At 36.4% G+C, this 25118-nt stretch overlaps 1 protein-coding gene across 4 annotated transcripts in view; it reads left to right on the plus strand.

Moving 5' to 3' along the window:
* The first annotated feature begins 2464 nt into the window (after window positions 1-2464).
* Window positions 2465-25118, plus strand: part of lrfn1 (leucine rich repeat and fibronectin type III domain containing 1) — a 144956-nt gene continuing 122302 nt past the window's right edge. For all 4 annotated transcript variants that reach the window (XM_041995841.1, XM_041995845.1, XM_041995843.1 and 1 more), the window contains exon 1: window positions 2465-3534. The gene's annotated coding sequence lies outside the window, so the exon portion shown is untranslated. The remainder of the gene's footprint in view (window positions 3535-25118) is intronic.

The raw sequence follows: 25118 nt of genomic DNA on the forward strand, positions 1-25118 counted from the left end.
AACCTAAAAAAAACACTTGAACAGGCGTTTGAACAAGAGCTTTTTGGTGACACACCTGCATTAGAGTAGCAATGTAGTCCACATTTGCATCCAAACTGGTTCATGTTGCAACACCATGGCAGCAGGCACCCCAACATACAGATACATACAAAATTACAGTGCTCTAAACCCTTACAATACTGCATGTACGCCAGTGACCATGCTCTTCACATGGGTTGCTTTTTATTGTCCCTGTCACTGCACTGATTTAATCCCATTTCAAGCAATGCACAGGTGAGACAATTTACTCACAGCTGAAATGATGACAAATCATATTAAAGGGCCTTTGGGCTAAGAAAAGAAATTGGAAATATGTTTCTCTTAATGAAAATTGATCTGGATAATTAGTTCAAGTGAAAATATGGGAATTTGTGTTGTTTAAAAGAAGAGGACATTTTCAAGCGGATACATTCACCTGAGTCTGAGCTAAACGTCAGCATGTAATATGTTCTAGGTCATTAAGCACAACCTCTGAGATGATATTAGTGGTTGGATGGTGCTGGATCTGAGTGCAGACCATCCCTCCACCCCTCCCGTTTATGTTTTGCATTTTAGAGGATTGCAAGTTTCCTTATTAAAGCAGATGGATCACACTGACCTAATCTGCTATTATGCTTTCAAAAAGTACTGTGTGGTAATTTCATCACTTCAGGGAGTGAGGACTGTTAAGATGGACAATATCTCAATAACAGACTAATCAATCACTTTTAGAGTGCATTACTGTGAGAGGGAGCTTAGCCCTGTGGAAGGCAGCCTGATATAAATAGTAAATTGGCTTCTTCATGGCTCTTTTTCAATTTCCATCAGTATTCACTGCATGTATCTTTTGCGCTCACCCACCTCATGAACACACATGCTCATTCAGAGTAATCTCATAATGAAACTTACATTTTATGGCACATTCAGCTTGAAAAATGTGTTCTAAAGGCATACAATTAGTTTGAGGGTGCATTTGACTCAAAACTGATGTAGTTTTAACCCATTTCAATAACTATGCTCTGAATATTTGTTGTGTCACACCTGAGTTGGTAGGTTGTGATTAAAAAGGAGGACCTGATTTTGTAAGTGCACAAAATAAAAAATGGACTACCTTACCTATTTTGAAGTGCCTTTTAATTACAACAAGCATTTCCTCCTGTACAACAACAGCATGTCAAATAGGTTTGACCCCATCATGTTGCTGTAGTAAACCAAAGATAGTATGAAACTTACAGCTCTGACAGCAATGACAAAACAGTGATAAAGAGATTTTTTTTTTATTCATTTTAAGTCCACCTGTAGTTTTGTGTTAGAATTAACTCTTTCATTGATTAAGCTTTAATCTTTTAACATTTACCATTTTTATAATAGTCTTCCATTTAGGACCTGTTATGTGTGATTCTTTTAATTGCATGTTTAAATTTTCTTCGACAATTAAGTATTTTTTCCACTTCCTCCCCTGAATTTCTTCATACCTACTATCTCTGTAGCTTACCATTTTATATACAGGATTTGCAAGCTAGTACTGTATGTGTGATGCTTCTGCAGCCAAATCAATCCGATTTTAAAGGGATTTGTCAAGTCCACCAGAATTCCTTTTCTTGTCACATATGTCACCGGGCCTCTTGGCAAGCCGGCAACACTGTTGGGGATAAATAGACACAAAAGAGGACATTCAAAACATGTTGTGGTTGTTGGTATTATCATGAAGAATGGGTGATCCCTGGCTTTCTTTCATAACTCTGAGAGGATTAGTCATTGTTTTTTCCTCTGGGGGTATTTTTTTCAATTTTTTATTCATTTATTTATTATTTGGCTGGATATGCTATGTCTGTTGGGGAAGAGGAAGGCTTAGCCCAAAGGAAAGTGAAGTGTGATGATCTGTTTGAGACGTGGGTGGTCAATGTATTTCTCCTTATAATTGTGCACCTTCAATATGGATAAGAAAAATAGCTAGAGCCTGAACAGAAAGCAGAGAACACATCTTCTGCCTGTAAAGTGATGAATGTAATTTTTGAAGTGCAGCACCCCCTCCATCTCCTCCCTTAGTCCCTCCCTTCCTGTCCACTGTTGCAGTATCATATTGTGCTGGACCATGAGCTACCACCCCATCCAGTATCACAAACACCCTCATGGCACCTCCTCTTTCTGTATCACTCCACATGCATGTTAAACTCTGATCCTCTCCCCAAAGCGGGCCAATAAAATAAAATAAAATAAAATGAAATAAAATGAAATAAAATGAAATAAAATGAAATAAAATGAAATAAAATAAAATAAAATAAAATAAAATGAAAAAGTATAAAAATACAAAAATACAAAAAGAAGAAGAAAATCATTCACTTTGCCGTGCATTAGCTGTAAATGCAGCCCAAATGACATCACATTGCTGCAATGCTGCACTGCCTATGAAAGGTGTCAGTCGTTTCCCGTGATAACCAAAAATTAGTCCACTGGCCACTTGGCTCTGCTATGCTCCAGACATCATGGCGTGACAGCGTATACTCTTTGAATACCGTACTCCTATTACGCCGGTGGACGCCTGCATGAGGAACAGAGGTGCATTTTTAAAGGTTGCTTCTTTTTCTTTGGGATACAGCAAGATTTACCTGCCACATCCCACCCGGAGAAATCGACCGCGTTGTTATTTTGTAGGGTCGGACAAACCAACTCGTGTATGAAAAACTAATTGCTCGCATGGGTACGTATAGTATTAGAATAAACTGGGGGAAAAACACGGTGTCCGTGTATGGGTGGGATTCCTTCATTGCGCCTCAGACAGTGGAAGTTAAATCAACAAATATAGTGATGGCAAGCAAACGTTAGTTGAAGAGGCGTAATAACTGCGTTATGGAGCTGTAACTAGAATAAGAAACCCGCTGTTGATGGAGACTTTCCTTAAAGACTGAATCTGACGCCAAGCTTCAACCGCCAGAGGCATTTTTCCCCCCTTTTCCAGGAGCGCAAACTACCGCTTATAGAAGGAGCCTCGGACTGCAGCTCTCCATCCCGACACCATCACTGCAATTCACAAGAGGCGTGAGATTTGTGGGAAATTGAACTCACCGTATTCATGCGTTATAAACCCGCACGCGGGAGACTTGATAGGACCACGTACACACGCTTGAAACCCATTTGAAGAAGACTCGGACGCATCCCTCGGACTCTCCCGAGCTTTGGGATTTTGGGAATTTCAGCTTTACGTTTTCTGGCTTTAAGCCTCACTCGGATTGTTGTGGGATTTAAGGTGGGGTTTTTATCCCGACGCAGGTAACTGAAGATACCCCACCGCCTCTTGTTTATGACACTTCAGCGGCAGATTACCGCTCATCACGTCCTCTGGATTTTGCTGCACAACGGTGCTTAAAAAAGGTTCTTTCCCGTCAATTTGGAATAAACAAACTCTCAACATCTGCATTCTGGGGCGAATATATCAAGTGGGACAAGTGTGTGACCAGCGAAATTATGTGCAGTGGAATCGACCCTTTGGCGTCTGCTCTATTAGTTACACTTTTGGTAAGTCTCTTTTACTTGGTGAGGAATGTGAAATGGAGTTTGGCAGCTCCGTGTGGATGAAATTCACGTCTCAATCATGAGCTCTGAGATAAACGAGAATAAGATCATATAATGAACATATTTGTAATATCATTATTTATCGATCTGTCTGGATTATAGTTTTTATTTATTTATTTACTGTCTTTGTTTTCTGTACTCACGTGGTGGAGCACTTATTGTTGGTATTAGTCCCGTTTAACAGTCTGGCCCTGATGGGCCCTAACAGCCTCGTCATACAATGTGCTGTGGCTCCCAAGTATGCAATAAAGACGATTAAACAGCGACACGAGTTAAATTCCCACAGACAGAGGCGCATGTGGAAATGGTCCGGGCGTGTCTGCATAACCATGACGCAGAGACCAAGACTTCTGATAAATTAGCAGCAGCTGCTGAAATCCTCCTATCAGGGCAAATCGCACTGATTGTGCGGAGAGTGGACAGTGTGGAGCCACGGAGCTTTGGTGATGAGGAAAACTTGTTAATGTTAACTAGTCAAAGACATACAGCCAGATGATTATAGGCCCCAGCTTTTTATGTGTGCACAGTATATATGTGAGTTGGAGGCAAATCACATTGGATTCGAACAATCAGCTAAGAGCTTAAAGGGATACAGATCATGATAATGATCTCACCTTGAGAGATTCTGGTGGACCTTGATGGTTAATGTTTGCAGCTGGAATTCTCAGTCCCTCTTATGGTTTTGCTTGTTTCAACTCAGCATCGGTGAGAAGTTTGTAGTATCCTGGTTTTGGAATGCAAGGCTGAAGAGGTCAATGTCAGATCTCCGGAAAGATCTGATCAGAGGATGAAAAGTACACACTGAGAGAAATGAGGGTTCAGGGGATGCCTGTGTGGAGTTATAGAGACTGTAAATTTGTAATATTGAAGTGTAATTGGATGTCAATATCTGTCTCTAAACTAAACATCGATTATCTCACTCTGCTTTATCCACACAATACCTTCCAAGACCTGCCCTTGGGGAAGATGTAGGTATTGGCCAGTCAGGGTAGACAGTGAGTGTTACTGCCGCCTGCAATGCTGTTAAAAAATAATACCACCGGCATCTACTGTATACGCCTTCTTTATCATAAGTGATGCATGGCATAGTACTCCACATCTCTATGGCTCTCTGCTGAACTTTACAGTAAAATGAAACATGACAGTTGTTGCAAGGTCTTGGCAGTGTTCCACAATCTGACAGATGACTGAGAGCAATAAAATATCACATTGTATTTGTCACATAAAGCTTTTATAGTATGATTAAATAAAGGACCAATAGTTATTTTAATAATCTTTCTCATTGTTAGTGTTTTAAGTAAAATGTTTTATCTCATTTTTTGATTGGTTGAGGGAATCATCTTAAAAATTACAAAGCATCATACAAGTTTTATACAAGGAGTTGAAATGACTCCCTAAAAATAAAGTTTAATGAGTTTTCCTCATAGGAGGGTTGATACCCTTGGGCATTATTGGATTTATAATTTGAATTAGCAGTGTATTCAGTGGGATTCCTATAAATGTATGTTTCTTTTTATCAGGCTGTGTGATGCAGTAAATGGTGATAATCACCTCTTTTGCTTGTCAGTATGTTGCAGGATGTTACAGCAGAAGCTCAGAGCACTTGCTGTCATGTGTTTGCCTAATGAAATCAGACAGGATGGTCATTATCATTATTGTGCACTATTGCCAACACTTCGATATCCAGCAATGCTAATGCAGGCAGGAAACAACTGCAAAACAAATTCATTTCTCAGCAGGTAATGCATAAAAATAGTGACAAAGGCATGCATGCCGAGATTCATTTTTCTAAGTTGCTGTATACAGGCCATGAGGTGAGATTAATGGGGTCTCTCTGCTCTGTCATTCTGTTGTATTGTGTTACAGCAGCTGCAAAGCAGCAGATGTCATGCGTTTGCATTATGAAATCTGGACCAGAAGAAGGTTATCTGCCAGTGCAGGAATGGAAGAAAAACAGAAACACAAGCTATTGATCTCTATTCTGGAGCATAAAAGGCAACATAAGGCAATATATTGACTACTTTTTGTTGTATATACAATATATCAAAATAACCATTTGCAGTGAGTCATAGCAGCTTCACATTTTCAGGGGGTATTTTCTTCAAAGAATGCTGTTGTCTTGATACACACTGGATGGTTTGGATAGTATACAGAAATCACTGTTCAGAATTTTCCTTATTGTTGTCAAAGTTTATCATATTTTCACACAACGAACTTAAAATAAAATGATAATAAAATTAGTCAGTGCTGGAGCATCATAAGGCCGATTAGCCAAATCTCAGTTGGTTCTTCACAGCCCTGAAGCCTATCTGTTCTAGGCACCCAACCATGTTTCTGTGATATCATTGTACAGGTGTTATCACTGCACATTTTCCCCATACATATAAGGTAGTAGTCCTACGCTGCCTTCTAGGGGTGGTTATCACCTCTTCGTTTTGTAAAATGGAGCTAATGTATTCATTTAAAAAGCCACTGATTCTACATGAGTAGGAAAGGGGTGCAATGGATGGCACCAATACATTTAATGTTCAGGAGGATGCCAGTTAGGGTCCAACATAAAACAACTGTTTTTTACTCCCTTTTCATTCACTGTTTTGGTTAGGTTAAGGCACTGAATGCACCAGTTTGTGGTTAGTAAAAGGAAATGGCAACCATTGGTAAAGCTCTCAATGTCATTTGTTAAACAGATTATGCATTAACACATCTGTCAGTGTTCAGATTTTCTGAATGTCTTAGTCAAGTAGCCTCATCAGACTGACCAAGATGAAGATATGATATACTGTAGCAGTGCTTAAGCAATGTGTGGAAGCATATCTCACATCCCTTTCATATAGCATCAGATATTGCTTTGGCATTTTCTGCATCTGCAGGTGGACCAAATGCTGTAGGGAGAGAGTTTTCATTCTGTTTCTCTCCGATTCCCCCTATAATGAGCCATTATAAGTACCTTGGCATATCAGAGATGTTTCTACATTGCTACCCAATTTCAGTTGCGCAATTAAGCTGTGTGTCATTCTGAAAGCATTAGTAGCATGAGCTTATAACTATCTTGATGACTAGCCAACTGGCTGAATAATGACCACTGCCAAGATATCCTGGCTAGAATTTTGACTTGCTTGATGCATTAATTATTCTCAGTACCATGTAAACTCTAAACACATGCACCAATCTTACATATTCACACTGTGAAGGTAAAGGATGAAAAGGACTTTTAGCAGCCTCATAAGTTTTGGTAAAATTTATAATAGTTATTGAATTCTTCATTGTAAACATAAGTGATGGAAATTCCTATTATACTTTTGACTTAATACCCATTCAGTTTGAATTGGTAGGTGTGTTCAAAATTTTAAATGGCATCATTTATACTTACAGCAGACCATATAAGTTTTATTGAGTTTGTGCAGTAGTTAGTTTCTCAACTTACTGAGGAGCTCTGCTGTTTTGGTAGAGCAGACTGTATTTGTTGTTATATATGTGTCAGTAATGCATTGTTGGCAAACGATGTGATTTTTAAAAAAAAAAAAAAAATTTTTGGAATGACTTTATCCATGGCTTTTAGGATTGCTTTTTTTAAAAATTGAAAACAATAATACACTGATATTAAAATATCTGCCAATCTCTCAATCAGATGTCTGCAGCATTTGCTTCAGAGATCTTCAGGGATGCTTCCACCTAGCCTTAAAGAAAAATCTCAGGAAACAGCCTACAAACACAGTAGCTAATCCTCCGGAGCATTTACTGCGAGTTAACGACTATGCATGCTGTTAAAAGTTATTCCTTTGTTCTTTTTTCTGCTGTTATGCATGTTTCTTTCTACTTTTTCTTCACTGTTGGTTACAGTCAGATAAATATCTTAATGCCATATGACCCACTCTTAAAATGTTGTAAACAAAACAGCGATTTCACATCCTATCTCGGGTGTGCTCAAGACAAACACTGCTCCACAAACCTTCCACAATATTTTCAGTAGTGAGAAGGCGGCTCAACAGAAAATCTCCTGACGTGATGTACATGTGTGAAAATCAACTATGGGAAAATGTCAAAGACCAAATTGTCTGCTTATGTATTGGAAATGGCTTAAGCAGGACCAGCGGTTGTAAGACTTAGACTGTTTTGGCAGTCATATTTTTATTTGAGAAAAACAAGGTATTTGAGGATAAAGTAATATGGCCCGTGACAGACTTTGATTAAATAGTGTCACTAGCTAAAAAACTTGTAAATTCTTTAAACATTGGACCTTACATTCACATAAGTACCAGTATAAGAAATAGAGAGAATAAGTGCCAATTAAGTTGTTAACAGCAACAGAGTGAGATAGATGTGTCTCTCAAGGCAAGTAAAGTTATTTAGTGCTCAAGATGCAGGAAAAAAAGTTCAAGAAATGGCATAATTACCAAAAAAGATCAAAGAAGTAGCCTCCAAAGGACTGAAGCAATTAAAATAGTGCTACTCTTTGAATTTGCTTTTTAGGACTAGTGAGGAATGAAGTGACAAAAAGAAGGAGCAGTGCACTCAAAGCACTGAACACTGGAGGAAACACAGGTAAATAACACACAGACCTCGAGAGGCATAAAACACTTTCTACTTTTCAACTCTGCTGCATCATGAATTTCAGTAAGTGGGAAACATAAGAGCAATAAATATTACACTAAATGGTTACAGCAGTGAAATTGTTAACGTCATAAATAGAGCTATTTATTTTTTCCGTGAGATGTGTAATACGGTTCGTATAGATTGCCTTTTTTTCCTTATCTGTAAACAGTGAATTATTTAGTAATGTGTTGTGGACAGAACATATGACTTTTTTTGTGTTTGTGTGCCCCATTGAGAAGATACGACTGGATGTGTGTGTACATGTTTGCGGTAGCCACTGCAAAATAAGCTCATGCACAGATAGAGGACATGCACTTTAGCTGGATTAGAAATTATTCTGCCTGTGTGAAGGTGAGATTGATTTTATTAGCGAAGACTTCTGACCTGTGCACAGGGTACTTTGCCTCTCACCCAATTGCATGCTGGGATAGATTGCTCTGCCCTGTGACAGTAAAGGGCCCGAGCAGTGAAAATGGATCTGTGAATCCCATTATTTTCTACAGTTCTCTTGCTCTGTTGCTAATGTCGCTACAGATAGTCTAACAAATTTGAATAAATTAGGATGAAACAAATAGCAGTAAAGGCAGAGCATCAGAAGAACGTCATCCAACACACCCCAAATCATCAGTTATAACCTGCATAAATTAAATTATATGGACACATTACCTTTTATACTAGGGCATGTTTTTGTATGTCTCCCTTATATATGTATTCTGACTCAGTAACCTTTGGATATAATGATTGCTGTATGTTTCCTTTCCTCTTTTGATGCTTTCAGTCAATCAGTATGTCTGAATAAGGAAAACCGTCTTTCATTGTCACAGCTCATGAATGTGAGCCTGGAGTATACATTTTAATGGCTAAGTTGATGCTGTTTATTTCTGACAATGACAGATGAATAGATGAAAAAGTTCAAAATTTGCCTGCTGGATGTTTTGTGATGACAGTCACATATAAAAAGACAAAAAATAGGGATAATTTACAAGAGAAATGAAAAGACATGTTAAGGAATTCTTATCAAACAGATATCTTGCGATTATTCTCTCATGCCAGCAAGTAGTAACCGTGTTTAGTTGCCAGAAGCAGACACAGATCTTTGTTTATGTAATAAGTTATGCATGTGAATTAAGTATTTCTATCAGGAATTATCTTAACTTTTAAGAAAATGACAAAAACCACCAACATAATTGGATTTTGCACTTTCAGTATGGTCTTTTTAGTGCAGTGCTTTACGGTGCACATCAAAAATGTAGATGCCATTTTTTTTTTAGAGAGGATAACTATCTGACTAATGGGTACAGACTGATGTATATTCATAAGGTAGTTGGAGAGCTAATTCTGTGAGGAGGGCTGTGTAGGATAGAAATTATGCTTTGTTTTGCCCAGTCATTGAAATTTTAGTTGGCAACTAATTGTCATACAGTTTGTTGAGATTAACATTTTATTAGTCTTTTTATGATAAAATGACATATAATGACCATTTATCAGCATATCAACAATTCAGCCATACACATACTTATTAAAAGAAAACAAAATGGACATTAATTGGTGATGCTGAATAATTGTTAATGAAAAAAAAAAAATTCTTCAGTTTTCTTCTTTTTCCTTGCTTTGCAAATTGGGTTAGCTGGTGGAACTTTGGACATTTTTTTAGATTAGTAACAAATAACTGCCACCCTTTTGCTATAAATAATAATAATAATAAAAATTTACTTTATCCTTGTTATTTTGCCCTATCATTTGGCTTATAACCAAAATGTGCTTAGAGGTGTTTGACTGTGCAACTAAAACCATGACCTTAAAGTAGATGCTCATCAAAATGCAGGCAGTAATATGATAGAAGTCAGGTGTCTCAAAGTAAACAGTTGGTGGTGCTAATTGTCCACTCAGGTGCCACAAAACTATAGCAGTAAAAGGAGACACAACATGGTGACATCTTTAAAGAGGTGTAAGTCAAAACTACGTGGAGATGGTGATAGAAATCTAACACTTCTGACAGTCTCATCTAGCTATTTTTATTCAACTGGCAGTTATAATCCACACTGTAAAAACCAGACATGCACAACCATATTTAGCCTGGAGAAGCTTGAGACTTGACTTGCCTGGAAGCTGCTGCAGAGCACATGGCAATCAAACTGCAGAGGAGCATCTTTTTTGTACCCATGAGATCCACTGCATAGTCCCAGCCTGATCGCCCATTACCTCGGATAACCTGGGTGTGGAAATGATTGATGCATTTGTCATGCTCAAGAAAAGCTGTTGTGCTGTCACCCTGCATCTTTGGCAGTCTTAGCCTGTTGCTGAGAGTTATATGATATTATGAAAATGAGAAACAATGGTTGAGTATAATAACAAACTTCTACATGTGTGAAATGGCAGCTTTTGGTCTTCTCCTATTTACTTGTTGGTGACTTTGATTTAGGCCATGCTTTCAGTAGCTGCATCTGGTCATATTGATCAATATCTTTTACTAGAACAGCATTTCCCTTTAGTTCCCCCAAGCAAGCCAATTAAGAGAGCTGCATGCTCTTAGACAGAATTTGAAATGTGCACAAACACAATCTTCCCCACAGTCCGATTAAATAATGCATAAGAACAATATATTATAGTACAGCGCTTACTACCTCTATTCTCACCAGTTCTATTAAGACTCTCCTCTGAAGTAAGAAGCATTGGAAAAAATGTAGTGCATTTAATGCACTCTTCTATCTTGAGTGAATCATTAGCACAGAGATAATGCCTTTGTGAACTACTCCAACCAAATATGCCACTGTGATGAGAGATCATTCTGTCCTTATTGATTTTTTTTCGTCAGAAAATCGTATGGTGGGCTTTTCATCAGACTGCAGACCAGGACTGTAGATGTCTTTGTCTGCTACCCATTAAAGGCTGGAAGACAACAGAGGCATTAACTATTCTGGTGAAGTGGATGGCTGAGAGCTTCAACCTTCACTTTCTGTTTTTATGTTTAGCATCTAGCTATAATAAAATCACATAATCTGGTACATCAGTGCAAAAACAAGATGTCTGCGACTGTTACTCTGTGACTGCATTTTTAAACATACATTTTTTTGTTGTTCTATTTTAACTCTTAATACAAAACATGTCTGTATTTTCCTTTTTTTTTTTTGCTTGTAAATAAAATGGTCTGCCCAGCCTTACTAAATCTTCTGAAATATGCATGTCTGAACAGGATTTCACTTTCATTTTATTAAGTAAATCATCTAATAGATATTAAATATTAAATTAGATTAAAAAATTTAAAAACCAGACAAACCCTGTACTGCATAATGTCCTCATTTTGTTTCAAATCCATTAAATCATTCGATTCAGTGGACCTGATGTTTCAAATGAATTTAATACAAACAAAATAAGAAATGACTGACTGATAGAAGTTTTTTTTTTTTTTTTAACAACTTAGCGTGTTTATCTAAAGATACAGCTACTTATATTTCTGTAAAACTGCAGACAAATATTAAATTAGCTCAAATACTCAAATCTGTATTTCCATACAACAGATGAAATCAGTGCAAATATTTAAGAATTTGTGTTTTCTGATAGTGATAGGTTTAGATTATATTCCTTATTTTCTTTGTAGGTAAATAATTATTATCCTTATATTTGAACTGCTAGAGAGGAGTTGTAATAGGTCTTATAACCTTAACCTATAACTTAATGCTGAGCTTGCGCAGTGTGGTCTCTTTATGTGACTGCATTTTTTATTTAAGTAAGCAGTATAACATCTTTATCAGCACATTGTTGTACTCACATGATCAGAGGGACACTTAACCAGGGAGGATTTCTTGCTGATGCAGAGCTTGAACTGTGGCTCAGGAAATCTGTCCTTCATTTTCACCTCATCTTAAGTTTTTAGTTTTCAGTCCTTGATGTTGGTTTCACAATGCCCATCTTGCTGTGCTGAGAGATGTTGTTTTTTCATAATTTCCCACAATAGGTTAATTTCAACATTATGATTCATTTTACTCATACATATGGGTTTGGTTTGTTTACTCTGGATGTTACGCTGTTGCTCCCAGTGTATCCACAGGCTGTTTTAGCAACAGAAACCAATTTTTACCCTTAATATTTCATTAGGTTACAAGTAGAATTAATTAGCATTATTTACATAATTTGCATTATATAGATATAGTTTGGTTGTCAGTGATCAAACAAAACCAGTCAGTCCACCAGTCAGTCCAACAAACGAGATCCAACAAATGGTGGGATTGAAACATTTATCCCCACAAAATTAAATATTAATAGTGTTTCTAAATTTCATGCTACATTGACTGTATATACGGTAGTATGTATTATGCATGATTTATTTTTTTAGTTTGCTGATTGTGTACAGAAACACACACACACACACACACACACACACACACACACACACACACACACACACACACACACACACACACACACACACACACTTCATACTAACAGTAAATAAATAGCATTTCAATCACTATGCAGAAATCAAATTGCAACATAATATGATATCACCAAGCAAACTTTGATTATCAAAAATAATCATTTAAAAAAAGTGCCATGTTTTTTTCTTTCTTGTTTTTCAATATTTATAATTTCTGAGAAAAATTAAAATAATTCATAATTAATTCAGTTGTGTTTAGCAATGAATCTCTCTTCTTTTTCCTTTGATCATTGCAGTGTGTGAATGGGTGAATGTTATGCACATTTGAATAAAAGCGCTATATAAGTATAGACCATTTACCATTTACCACTTACCATTGTGGAAAAATTGTTTCTTTCAATATAACACTTCAAAACAAAATATTTTTTTTGTATTATGTAGTCTGACATTTGTCTTTGAGTTTTGTAATTTAGTCAGTTTACCAGCATGATGTAACAAACATTTAATTTCAGCTTTTGATTGTGGTGTAATTTACACTTTTTATAGGGTATCGTTGACCTAGTGGTGCCAAGCAAATCCTCCAGAATGTGTACTTCAATGTTTTGCATCTGTCGTTTCTTATTGTATTATCCTGGTAGACCTGATGTTTGAATCTTTGTTACCCAGTGATAAGATAAGGCAGAAGCAACCTGACACCTGAGTTAAATTGTCCTGAACACCAGACTACCAGAATGATTTACACTCATTTGTTGCATCATTTCTCAGACAGTTGACAGAGACATTGTTGAAAACAGGAGATGCTTCCAGGAAAAAAGAAAACAATTTATCGAAGACAATTTTTGTCAAAATCTTTTTAAGGGTCCTTCTATTCTTCAGTGGAGCACTAGCAATATCCAAAAAGTATATATATCTTTATTATTCTGGGAACAGAGCCTTTTGTGAAGTGGATCAAGTGCAAGCTTTGTTTTGTGCACAATGCACCTCTAGCCAAATATAGCCTGTAAGAGACTGGAATGGTAGAAACACAGTTCTTACGTGTGTGTAAAGCCTTTTGAAGGCTTGCTTAGGTACGGGTGCATTACAAGAGAAGGTAATATTTCATACTGTTGGCCATAGGTGAAAAACAAAACCACAACAAGAAAACAAATTTCAGACAACATAACATTTCAGAAAAGGGATGGAAACAAAAAACACAGAAAAAACTGCGGCATTTAAGAAAAAAATGAATCTGTCTTTTCTTAAAACACAGCTGTTTTTTATACTATTGTCCCTAAGTTTTTCTTTTCCAAACTATAGTCTTTACAGTGTTGCAGTATATAGTTGTCCTAAATATCATTGTTTGCAGTTGTATCCTTTAAGTAATATACATATATTTTATATATTGTATATTTTTATCTGTTACTAAATGTACCATAAGAAGATATTTATCATGTTTTTAATACACCTGTAGGCAATGCAGTTACAGAATAAAGCACTGTAGTTACTTGTTATATTTACTTAACTGAGGTCGAATGACTTTATGCACACACAGACCCACACACGTGCATGCATGCTTGTAGAATTATTAGGACATCTCTGCTGGAAGATATCCATCACAGCCTGTTTTTAGAGAAGGAGAAGTGCTCTCTGTATCAGCTGTTCGCTTGTGCAGCTGGTGGTGTATGAGACACAACGTACTGTGGTGGTAACTCAGCTCAAATCGACACTAGATAAAAAAATTTACCTGAGTCGTGTCCGGGGAACCATCTTGCAGAGCTTTAAAGCTGAAGAGTCTTTATAAAAGACCCATTGTGTGTCTGTTTCTGCTTCAGAACCACAACGTTTTCTGCATCAGTTCCCTAAACTTTACGTGTGTTAATTGCGTGTTAAAAGAAATGGTGTTGTTAAAAAGAATGTGCATCATTAACACTTAAGATTTGACAGCCCTAATATATATATACACTACCGTTCAACAGTTTGGGGTCACTTCCCTATTGAATCCCATGGCAAAGTGATCCCAAACTTTTGAACGGTATATATACTTCTATGTTGTTCTAAATCATCTCTACCATGTTCTAGATCATAATGAAGAATTCATATATCATCATCTCACCCACCGTCTCCATGTTAAAAATTTCTACCATAAAACCACCAGATGTGACGACTGAAGTTTAGTTTAACAGCCAAAAATGATGGAGAAACTCTAATAAAACTGATGATCTGGCTAAAAACATGTTTTCCCTTTTATCATTGAAGTGTGAGTGTTTAAGCAGCAGTGATAAGAGTCCCACAGCAGCATCACCCAAAGTAAACAAAGTAGCAAATGGCTGGGTTCTCAAAGTGATATCAGTCCTCCAAAGAAAAGGAGTATTTAATACATACCAAAAAAACAAACCAAACACAATAAAAACAGAACCCTCTGCAAACCATATAACAGGTTGTGTCCCTTTCAACAGCCTGATCTAGCGCACCCACAATGCTCAAGGGCTATTGGAGCGAACAGTCTATATGGAAATGAGGACATTGACCCATTCGCCGCTGGACTAGGATACCTGGCAGGCGGGATCCAGTTCAATGGATAATCACTCTGGGACATATATAGAACTGTATTGGTATTAAAATCAAATAAATAAATAACAACAATTGCTGACAGTGCAAGTATGTCTACAAGAATTTTATTGTGTCCTATTTTAGTACAGAAAGTGTGGCATATGCTGTGCTCTACATGAGCAAGAATCCTGTATATCCTGTATACTACTTTGTGGGGCATTCACACTTAACTGAATTTTGGCACGATTTGGCCAAATGTCTCATCTGATCTGATGCTGTCATTTTAGTTGATGAGAGGTGATCTGAATCTTTTTGTCTGCCAAATTCCAACTTTACAAAAAAGATATTTTCCACTAAATTTGCACTGAGGCACTTCATATCAATGATAATATTATACTTAATACAGTTCTGTATTAAAATTCTCTCAGGGGTCCTGCTAACCTTCAGCACTGCCATTTGATTTTATAGTGTTGAATTTTTCTCCTGGCGCACTTACATAAAACATATTAACAGAGGGACACAAATGGTTTGCATGCCATTTTCTTGGCTAAATTTCTGGTGATGATTCAATCTCCAGTTCAGCACTACATTTGACAAAAACTTAAATATGCTGTGAACTGGCAAATAGCTCGACCAATTCAAACAGCAGTGACATAACAGTCTCAATCCTCAGCATACCCGTGTGTCAGGATGCATGAGACATGCCAACCAAAAGGAAACAGTATCACGGTCAGCTTTACTTCATGGTCATGTGCACTCAGACATGAAACAACATGAAAGCTTTATAGTTTGATACTTATGTCAGTCTGCTATGTAGTAAACTATAGCCTTCAACCCAGTAATGTAAAGATGATCATGTTAAAGAGTGTTTATTTCTTAAAAGCCTTTCAGATCCAGCCATGCTTACAGTTACTGATGATGCCCTTTTACATGCTTCAGGGATAAAAGTTCATTGGATTAGACTGACAAACTACTTTTCTTTGTCATCACACTTGATAGATGAGGACTGGATGTAGTCGTTCAGGGTTGGGTGTCTGTTGACTAAATGAGCCTCATTTATGGTGGACATGATAAGTGATGTAGGACATCCATAAAGCTTGTCAGCCTCCTCCTTGAAGTCTTGGTGGATGATAGGCTAATTCTGCAGATTTTTTCTTCAAATACTGATTTGAACTTGTCTCCGGGTCCACCATAGTGCCCCCATGTGCAATTCACTAAAATTTAAATAACAGATATGTTGTCCAAAACATAATATTTTCACAGTCCATAGTTGCAAATTGTGAAATTGCAACTTATCCCCAAGTTGCCCGTCAGGCCTTAGTACATTCTTATGAATTGTAAAAAGGGTAAGTGGGTAAGAAAGATAATTGTGCTTTTTTGAGCTTTTTTTATGGTAAAATTGCAAAGTTTAAAGCTATGGACCAATGCTGATATTTCACATTCTGTCATGGAATTGGGTTGTTCAGCATAAAGCATACAGAGGTGAATAATTGAAGGCGGTGGAAATCTCTGGGCACCTCATGATTAGGTTAGATTACAATTCAGAAGCATTGGAATAGTACATTAACAACGTATCATTTAATCATCCTGTCATTATTTTACCCTCAGTGCTAAAAATAATACTTTCTACTTTTAAAGCAAAGTATTTGTAACAGCCTATATTTTTTTTCAATACCAATAATGAAACACATACAGTATTTACATAATCTAATGACGTAGAGCTGCAACGAACAGTGTTTTCCTATATGTGTCTTAATTGTTTGGTCTTTAACAGCGGGCTTGACAAGGCCAGCTTATAAACCAATGCTTTTACCTATAAAAGTATGACCCTATATAAATGTTGCAGACTGCCAGAGTAATCCTCAATTTATGAAACAAAAAAAAAAAAAAAAAATTTAATTCTGTGTTAGAAATAGTGGCATATGAACAAATGTTAGCCAGAGTTAGAGATATGGATGAAAGTTTATGAGGTTTTTGAGAACAATTGATGAAAGATATTACGTTTCAGCTTTATTTATTTATATTCATAAATGTATTCAGTATGATTTAAAATGTATGCTTAACATTGGACAGCAAACATCTAACAGTGCAATAACGGTACTGTCTTTTGTTTGTTAACTCAGCATAGATATTAAAAAATAAAATACAAAACAATAAATAAATAAAGAAATAGATAAACTGACACTTTAAAATTTCTTGTTTTCCTTCCAGTAATCATCTGAAACTAGGATATCTCATGGAATTTGAGAAAAGCTAAATTCATATTTTGTTTACTGCTAAGGCTACTGTTTTGGAAACCTCATTTACAGGTTAAGAAATTCAGCTTAATTCATCCTTTTCTTTGAGTTTTACTAGTTAAAGATAATAACATATTTAGAGTTCCATATGACAAAGTAAATCAAAGGTATAAAATGCAGTTATTGCTGATTGTATTTGTAATGTATTTTTCTTCTTTATTTTTGTCTGATAATGTTAATTTTGATATTTATTACAGTGAGAAATGAAAGGTTAGTGCACTTTTTAAGAAAATGTCAAATTCTGTTTAGTTTTTCATAGTGTGCAGTTAACTTTTTATTTTTGCTGTAAAAAGTAGATTTTTGTAAGACAGAGAATTTCTTGCCAAATAATTGTAGATGGTGTGTTTCTACCTAAATAATATATTCATGTTTCATTTCCGTATCAAAATCTTTAGACTCAATATTGACGTCTTATATAATATTGAAATTATTTTGGTTATAACAACCATAACTTCAAAGACTCGCTCTGCACTGATGGAAAAAAATGTTTTTTTAAAGGCTTCAGAAAATTCTCATTCATGTGTGCAAACACTGAAAAACTGTGCACAGATGAGGTCTTCATAATTTGGCAATATTTGTGTCTTTAATATTTTTTGCTTTTCCTGACAAACTTGGATCTGTCAAGAATTTTAGTGCAGGATGATCTTCAACAACAACAGTTACTAACTTCACCTGACCTCTGTCACCTTGCTTTCTCAGATAACACATCCATATCCGACAAAAATATGTAATTTAATTAGTGAAATGTTGGGTACGATATGTCAAACTGGGAAATATAAAATGCCCTTTCCTCTAGTCGCATACTTTGTTTGTTTTGCTAGATGATTGGGTGCTGCTTTGTGCATGTCTCAGAGGAAATAAAAAAAGAAAAGAAATAAAGCTCCAGTTCAGGATGAAAAGGAGATAAAGTCTGAGAAATCCTCTAACTGACAGAGCACATTGCCCAAGCTCAGTAATAGCAGATGGATACCTCTTTGATCTACGGTTGGGGAAGAGAAGTTGATTGAGTGACTGTGATAAGACATTTAGCAGTTAAACATTTGTATTGTGTCCTCTGAGTTGTATTTAAATTACAGACATTTTAATTCTCTTATTCAAATCATAATAATACTTATGTGTAGAGTTGTTTTCCAAACATGCATAAAATGTTTTAGGCAAGCAGCATAACAGATTACAAATAATAACAACAAATTTAGGAGACTGAAAATAATTTTATTATTTTTGATTTTGCAGTATAGTTATGCTTAACTATATCTATCTATCTATCTATCTATCTATCTATCTATCTATCTATCTATCTATCTATCTATCTATCTATCTATCTATCTATCTATCTATCTAAAGTAACAGTAGTGTGTCCCCCACACTGGAGAAGTGGCTCAAACAGACACCCGGATAATCATCTGACATCTTCATGCAGAAGAGTGCAGTCCTAGGAATAGCTAAGATAGTGCATAATACCCTCACACTCCCAGGACTCTGGTAGAGGATCCAAGCATGAGATGAAAGGCCATCCAGCCTACCTACCTGATGAAGGAGAGAGATTGGGTTAGGGAAGAGTATATATATATATATATATATACAGGGTGTGCAGAATTATTTGGCAAGTTGTATTTTTGAGGATTAATTTTATTATAGTACAACAACTGTGTTCACAATGAACACAAAAGACTCATAAATATCAAAGCTGAATATTTTTGGAAGATGGAGTGGTTTTTTTTTAGTTTTAGTATCTTAGGAGGATATTTCTGTGTGTGCAGGTGACTATTACTGTGCATAATTATTAGGCAACTTAACAAAAACCAAATATATATCCATTTCACTTATTTATTTTCACCAGGGAAACCAATATAACAACTCAAAATTTACAAATATACATTTCTGGCATTCAAAAACAAAACAAAAACAAATCAGTGACCAATATAACCACCTTTCTTTGCGAGGACACTCAAAAGCCTGCCATCCATAGCTTCTGTCAGTGTCTTGATCTGTTCACGATCAACATTGCGTGCAGCAGCAACCACAGCCTCCCAGACACTGTTCAGAGAGGTGTACTGTTTTCCCTCCCTGTAGATCTCACATTTGATGAGGGACCACAGGTTCTCTATGGGGTTAAGATCAGGTGAACAAGGAGGCCATGTCATTATTTTTTCTTCTTTTAGACCTTTTCTGGCCAGCCACGCAGTGGAGTACTTGGATGCGTGTGATGGAGCATTGTCCTGCATGAAAATCATGTTTTTCTTGAACGATGCTGACTTCTTGCTGTACCACTGCTTGAAGAAGGTGTCTTCCAGAAACTGGCAGTAGGACTGGAAGTTGAGCTTGACTCCATCCTCAACCCGAAAAGGTCCCACAAGCTCATCTTTGATGATACCAGCCCATACCAGTATCCCACCTCCACCTTGCTGGCGTCTGAGTCGGAGTGGAGCTCTCTGCCCTGTACTGATCCAGCCACAGGCCCATCCATCTGGCCCATCAAGACTCACTCTCATTTCATCAGTCCATAAAACCTTAGAAAAATCATTCTTATGATATTTCTTGGCCCAGTCTTGACGTTTTATCTTGTGTGTCTTGTTCAGTGGTGGTCGTTTTTCAGCCTTCCTTACCTTGGCCATGTCCCTGAGTATTGCACACCTTGTGCTTCTTGGCACTTCAGTGATGTTGCAGCTCTGAAATATGGCAAAACTGGTGGCCAGTGGCATCTTGGCAGCTTCACACTTGATTTTCCTCAGTTCATGGGCAGTTATTTTGCGCCTTGTTTTTTCAACACGCTTCTTGCGACCCTGTTGACTATTTTGAATGAAACGCTTGATTGTTCGATGATCACGCCTCAAAAGCTTGGCAATTTTAAGAGTGCTGCATCCGTCTGCAAGACATCTCACTATTTTTGACTTTTCAGAGTCTGTCAAATCTCTCTTCTGACCCATTTTGCTAAAGGAATGGAAGCTGCCTAATAATTCTGCACACCTGATATAGGGTGTTGACGTCATTAGACCACACCCCTTCTCATTACAGAGATGCACATCACCTGATATGCTTAATTGGTAGTAGGCTTTCAAGCCTGTACCGGTTGGAGTAGAACAACATGCATAAAGTGGATGATGTGATCAAAATACTCATTTGCCTAATTCTGCACACACTGTATACATATATAGAAAAATGATCCCCTCACCCTCCGTGGGAGGTCCGATCCATCCAAACTCGGCTCCTCTACCAGATGTCTGAGGTTTGTCCTGGGATCTGCTGTAGCCACTCTTCCAGTTTGGGGGTTACTGCCCTGAGTGCTCCGATGACCACGGGCACCACTGTTGCCTTCACTTTCCAGGCCTTCTCAAGTTGTTCTTTCAGGCCTTAGTATTTTTCCAGTTTCTCATGTTCCTTTTCCCTGATGTTGCAATCGCTTGCTATTGCAATGTCAACCACAACGACTTTCCTCTGCTGTTTGTCCATCACCACAATGTCCGGCTGGTTTGCCATTAACATTTTGTCGTCTGGATCAAGAAGTCCCACAGGATCTTGGCTTGGTTATTCTCTAATACATACATACAGGAACATATATATATGTATATATATATATATATATATATATATATATATATATATACTACTGTTCAAAAGTTTGGGGTCACTTTGCCATGGGATTCAATAGGGAAGTGACCCCAAACTTTTGAACGGTAGTGTATATTTATATAAATTGAATTGAATCTTGAATTAATTATTAATAATTAATTACGAAAAGATTTATTTGTTAAAAAATTAACCCATTTAATGACAGTTTGCATTCCAAACAACAAGGAATGTTTGTTAGTGCATGCTTTCCAGTACACCGATTAAATTGATGGACACCTCAGAGCTCGGCTAAATCAGTATTGCTAATTTAATTTAGTAGCGAGTTTTCATACAGATCTTGTGACTATTTCAAAGCAACAAAACTAGCAAAAAATGTAGCAACTTTTTCAGTTTTTTTGGTGACTTTCGGAAACTGACGTGAAAGCACGTTTAATTCTTCCCAAAGAGCAGCGCTTCCGCCCCTCCCCTACCCAAAAGTGCTCAGCTGCAGTCAGAGCAGGAGACGTTCACCTCTGCTTCATGACCAGACTGAAAATTAGAGGTGCAAAGCTGCTGCTGGCTGATCCCGTCCTGGCTTGCCATCAGATAGTAATGCATTGTAATGAAGAATGTGGACGAAAACATTTAGAAAGTAAAAGTACTGTAACATATTGTAGACTTTAAATTATAGATGTAGATAGATATAGCTGGAGCTGTTTGTTAAAGTACTTACAGTCACACTTTAACTTTTTTATTTTTTATTTATTTTTTTATTGATCTGAATTGAAATGCAATTTAATGCATTTTTCCAGACGTTACTAGAGCTTGAGTTTGAATTTACTAGGCCTCTAATTAATTTGATTAATTTTTTTTAACCGAGTCCCACCCCTAATATATCACACACACACCAGATAGCATTTGCAAAAAGAAAAAAAAATATATAAGAATAAAATGGTGAAAATTTATTTTCTTATTTCTAAAGTAATAAAAGATTTTTAAGCCCTTATTTAAAAATATTTGACCGAAATTTGAACCAGACAATTCAATGTTACTGATGTGTCATTCTGAGTAAACTCAACAAGGGGTTCCCACCTGAGTTTTTTAAAATGATATATCTTTTGTTCTGCACACGTTGTTGAACAAATCAGTTTGCATTCTGAATTTAGATTTTCCATTACAGCCAGTTTGAAATGAAAAAGCCCTGCAGCCAGTGGGGTCACTACAGGGGAGCAGCATCTCCACTTTACTGAATATTTTTCTTCCTGATGTAAAAGCTGTCATACATTTAAAAAAATTCATTTTAGTGTGAAAGGTGTCTGTTACAATTAATATGAAATCCAGTCTTTGACAAGCAGCTGTTATGTAGAAAATTTAATTAATTTCAGTCTGTTAGACTGACAATTTATCATCTTTTGTTTATAGTGCTTAACTATCACTTTATGTCCTCAATAGAATAGAGAATTTTTTTTTTTCTGTTGTCTATTTTTCTTTTTATTTGTCTTTCATTTATTTTTTGCAGATGTAGTTTTCTCAGATTTAATTTAATTTTTATACTGAATCAGTTTCTTCAAACCAGTTTCTTCTGGATTAAATCATCTGCTTTTACACCATTTATTAATCAAATAGACTAAAGACATACCTTCTGACCCACTCTGTATGCAATCTAATACAATTTGATAATCACCTTGTGGGTCTAATATTTAAGAAATGTTTAGATTCACCATTGTGGCTTAAAGATTTGCTTGCATTATTCCTTAAATCAGGTTGAAACATACTTCTGGTGAAAGACTTCTTTTAATCTAGTACTTTTGGTTGATATTAAATAACATGCACTGCACTTGGTAAAGCACAAGAGGCAATTATCCATCTTCAATAGGGAGTATATTAGTCTTTCAGTGTGACTGTCAAATATAAAAATGAAAGAATTCCCCCCTAACATTTTCTTTGCCGATACAAAAATCTTTGTATTTTGACATGCCCATAATTCTGAGATTAGACAGCTGAGTAAGGGTGAAGTCTGACAGCTGGCTGTCACTTGAGTCGCTTTGGGGCTGAGGCTCCATCACATTAGACAGTGAAATCTCTTGTGCATTTCAGTCTGTAGTGACTTTTCCCTGGAATTATTCCACATTTCACCACAATAAAAGTTAATGTTAAATTATGTATTTTATTGAGTTAAAAATCTAGTATTCATGCGTGTCCATATAAGCTTAGGCACTAGGAACCACTGATGTTTAGCTAGACCTTCTTATGGCAAAAAAATGATATTATTCCTCATATTTTTTCAGTCTGCAATAAGCTCTTTTATTGCAATACCATGGCATGACAAAGCTTTAAGTAGATTTACTGCCTGAGACTCACTTCAGACCACTTTTGAGTCTGTTGACAATAACTTTAACTTAATTTTACTAGTGTGGCATAATGGCTGAAGCTTTTTAGTTTGCTTACTTTTGTGGGCTAGTTCACAATACACATAGGTGTTATTTGGAGGGTTGCCATGGTTGCAGACATCCTACAAACCTGTTTGTGACATCCCGGTGGTTTAGCTGAAGCCATGTGTGTGCCATGTAATTTTGAAATGCTCTTTGAATCCAGCAGGGAGGCTTTCTTACATATGGTGTTTTCTCTCTAGTGTTCTAGTTCAAGACTCCAGGTGAAAAATATTCTGTAACACGGAGGTCCAGTTACAGTGGAGTTACCTTATTACATATGATATCCAGGTTACTATTGATGGAATTTAAATCTCTGTGATCACCATAGTATTTCTGTATTTCTACCATCCATTATATCTGTAAAATGCATTATCAAAGATAATAAACCTTCGATTTTTTTAGTTGCCTCTAAGTAATTGAAAATGTTTATTGAAGTCATATCATGTTTAATGTTTAATGCAAGTTTGTTTATTTATTATTATTATTTTTTTGAGAATTAATTTGGAGTTAAAAAAAACTGAGCAGATTTTGTCTGATGTTTAAGGCTTAGCAACACTGGAAAATAGATTTGTGTTATATTCTATTATGAAATTAAAATGTTAGCTCAAATAGATCCAGCAGATAGACACCCATTCTTCTGTGAAAATAGTTTTTAGCACTAAAAGTAAAGTGAGAATTCTTGCTAAAATTAAAAATGCAGATTCAAAGTTGTTTGGCTGGCTCACAGATTTTCAAAGTTTCTGACAGATTTTTCATAGTGTTTTGGAGAGCTTGTCATAGTTCTGGATTTAGGTTGTCTCAATTACTTCCATCTCTTTGTGTAATCCCAGACTGGCTCCCAGATGTTGAATTTAGTGCTCTGTGAGGCCCATACCATCTGCTGCAGGACCCTTTCTTCTTATAGCTGAAATTATTTCTGATGACTCTGGCAGTACGTGCTGTATATTTCGGGTGGTTACAATGGAATTGTGTTATGCAAAAAAATGTAAACATCTTGAGTGTTATTGCTATTCCTAAACTGTTTTAAATTTGAGTAAAAGCTCTATGTTGTTTTTAATGTGGATTGTATTTAAATTGTGGAGAGCTGTGTTTAGAACCAGTAAATATTAGCAATACTGGTCTCATCTAATTTATGTCTAATTTGAACCTGGAAATTGACTGGAAATTGTATAGGTTTCAAATTTGTGCTGGAAATGAGATATTTTGTTATGAGTTGTACATAATTTATGTCAGTTCATACATTATTACCTCCAGCAGCTTTCACAAGTAAACAGACTCTTTCAAATGAGGTGTGCTTTGCTCTGATATACAATCATGCCATGCCAGAAAAGTGATGCTGATTTTTCCCTTTAGTATTTTGCATACTATTTACATTTCATTCACCTTGTACTGTCACATCATACTTTAGAATTAGGTGTTTAATCAAACTAGTGTTTTTTGTTTTCTGCTTGATGTAGTCTACAAAACTCTTTGTCACACTGCAAAAATCACCTGTTCCTCCAAGATGTAATTATTTTTCTCTTGTCATTGTTAGCAACTCTCTGTTAAACATGTTGCATCAAACTGCTTTAAAATCTTACTTAGACAATCATGTTCACTTTCTGCAACAGTGATCTTTAAAGAGGCTCCAGTTGTCACTCATAAATGGGATTTTAGGTAATATGGTAATAAGCAAGATGAAGTTGTAAAAGTTATCAGTGTGGCAGGTGATGAAGTGCCTCAGCAAGCATATTACTTAGGTGGGGAAATCAA

Source organism: Melanotaenia boesemani, chromosome 9 (genome assembly GCF_017639745.1).
Source record: "Melanotaenia boesemani isolate fMelBoe1 chromosome 9, fMelBoe1.pri, whole genome shotgun sequence".
Taxonomy (NCBI): domain Eukaryota; kingdom Metazoa; phylum Chordata; class Actinopteri; order Atheriniformes; family Melanotaeniidae; genus Melanotaenia; species Melanotaenia boesemani.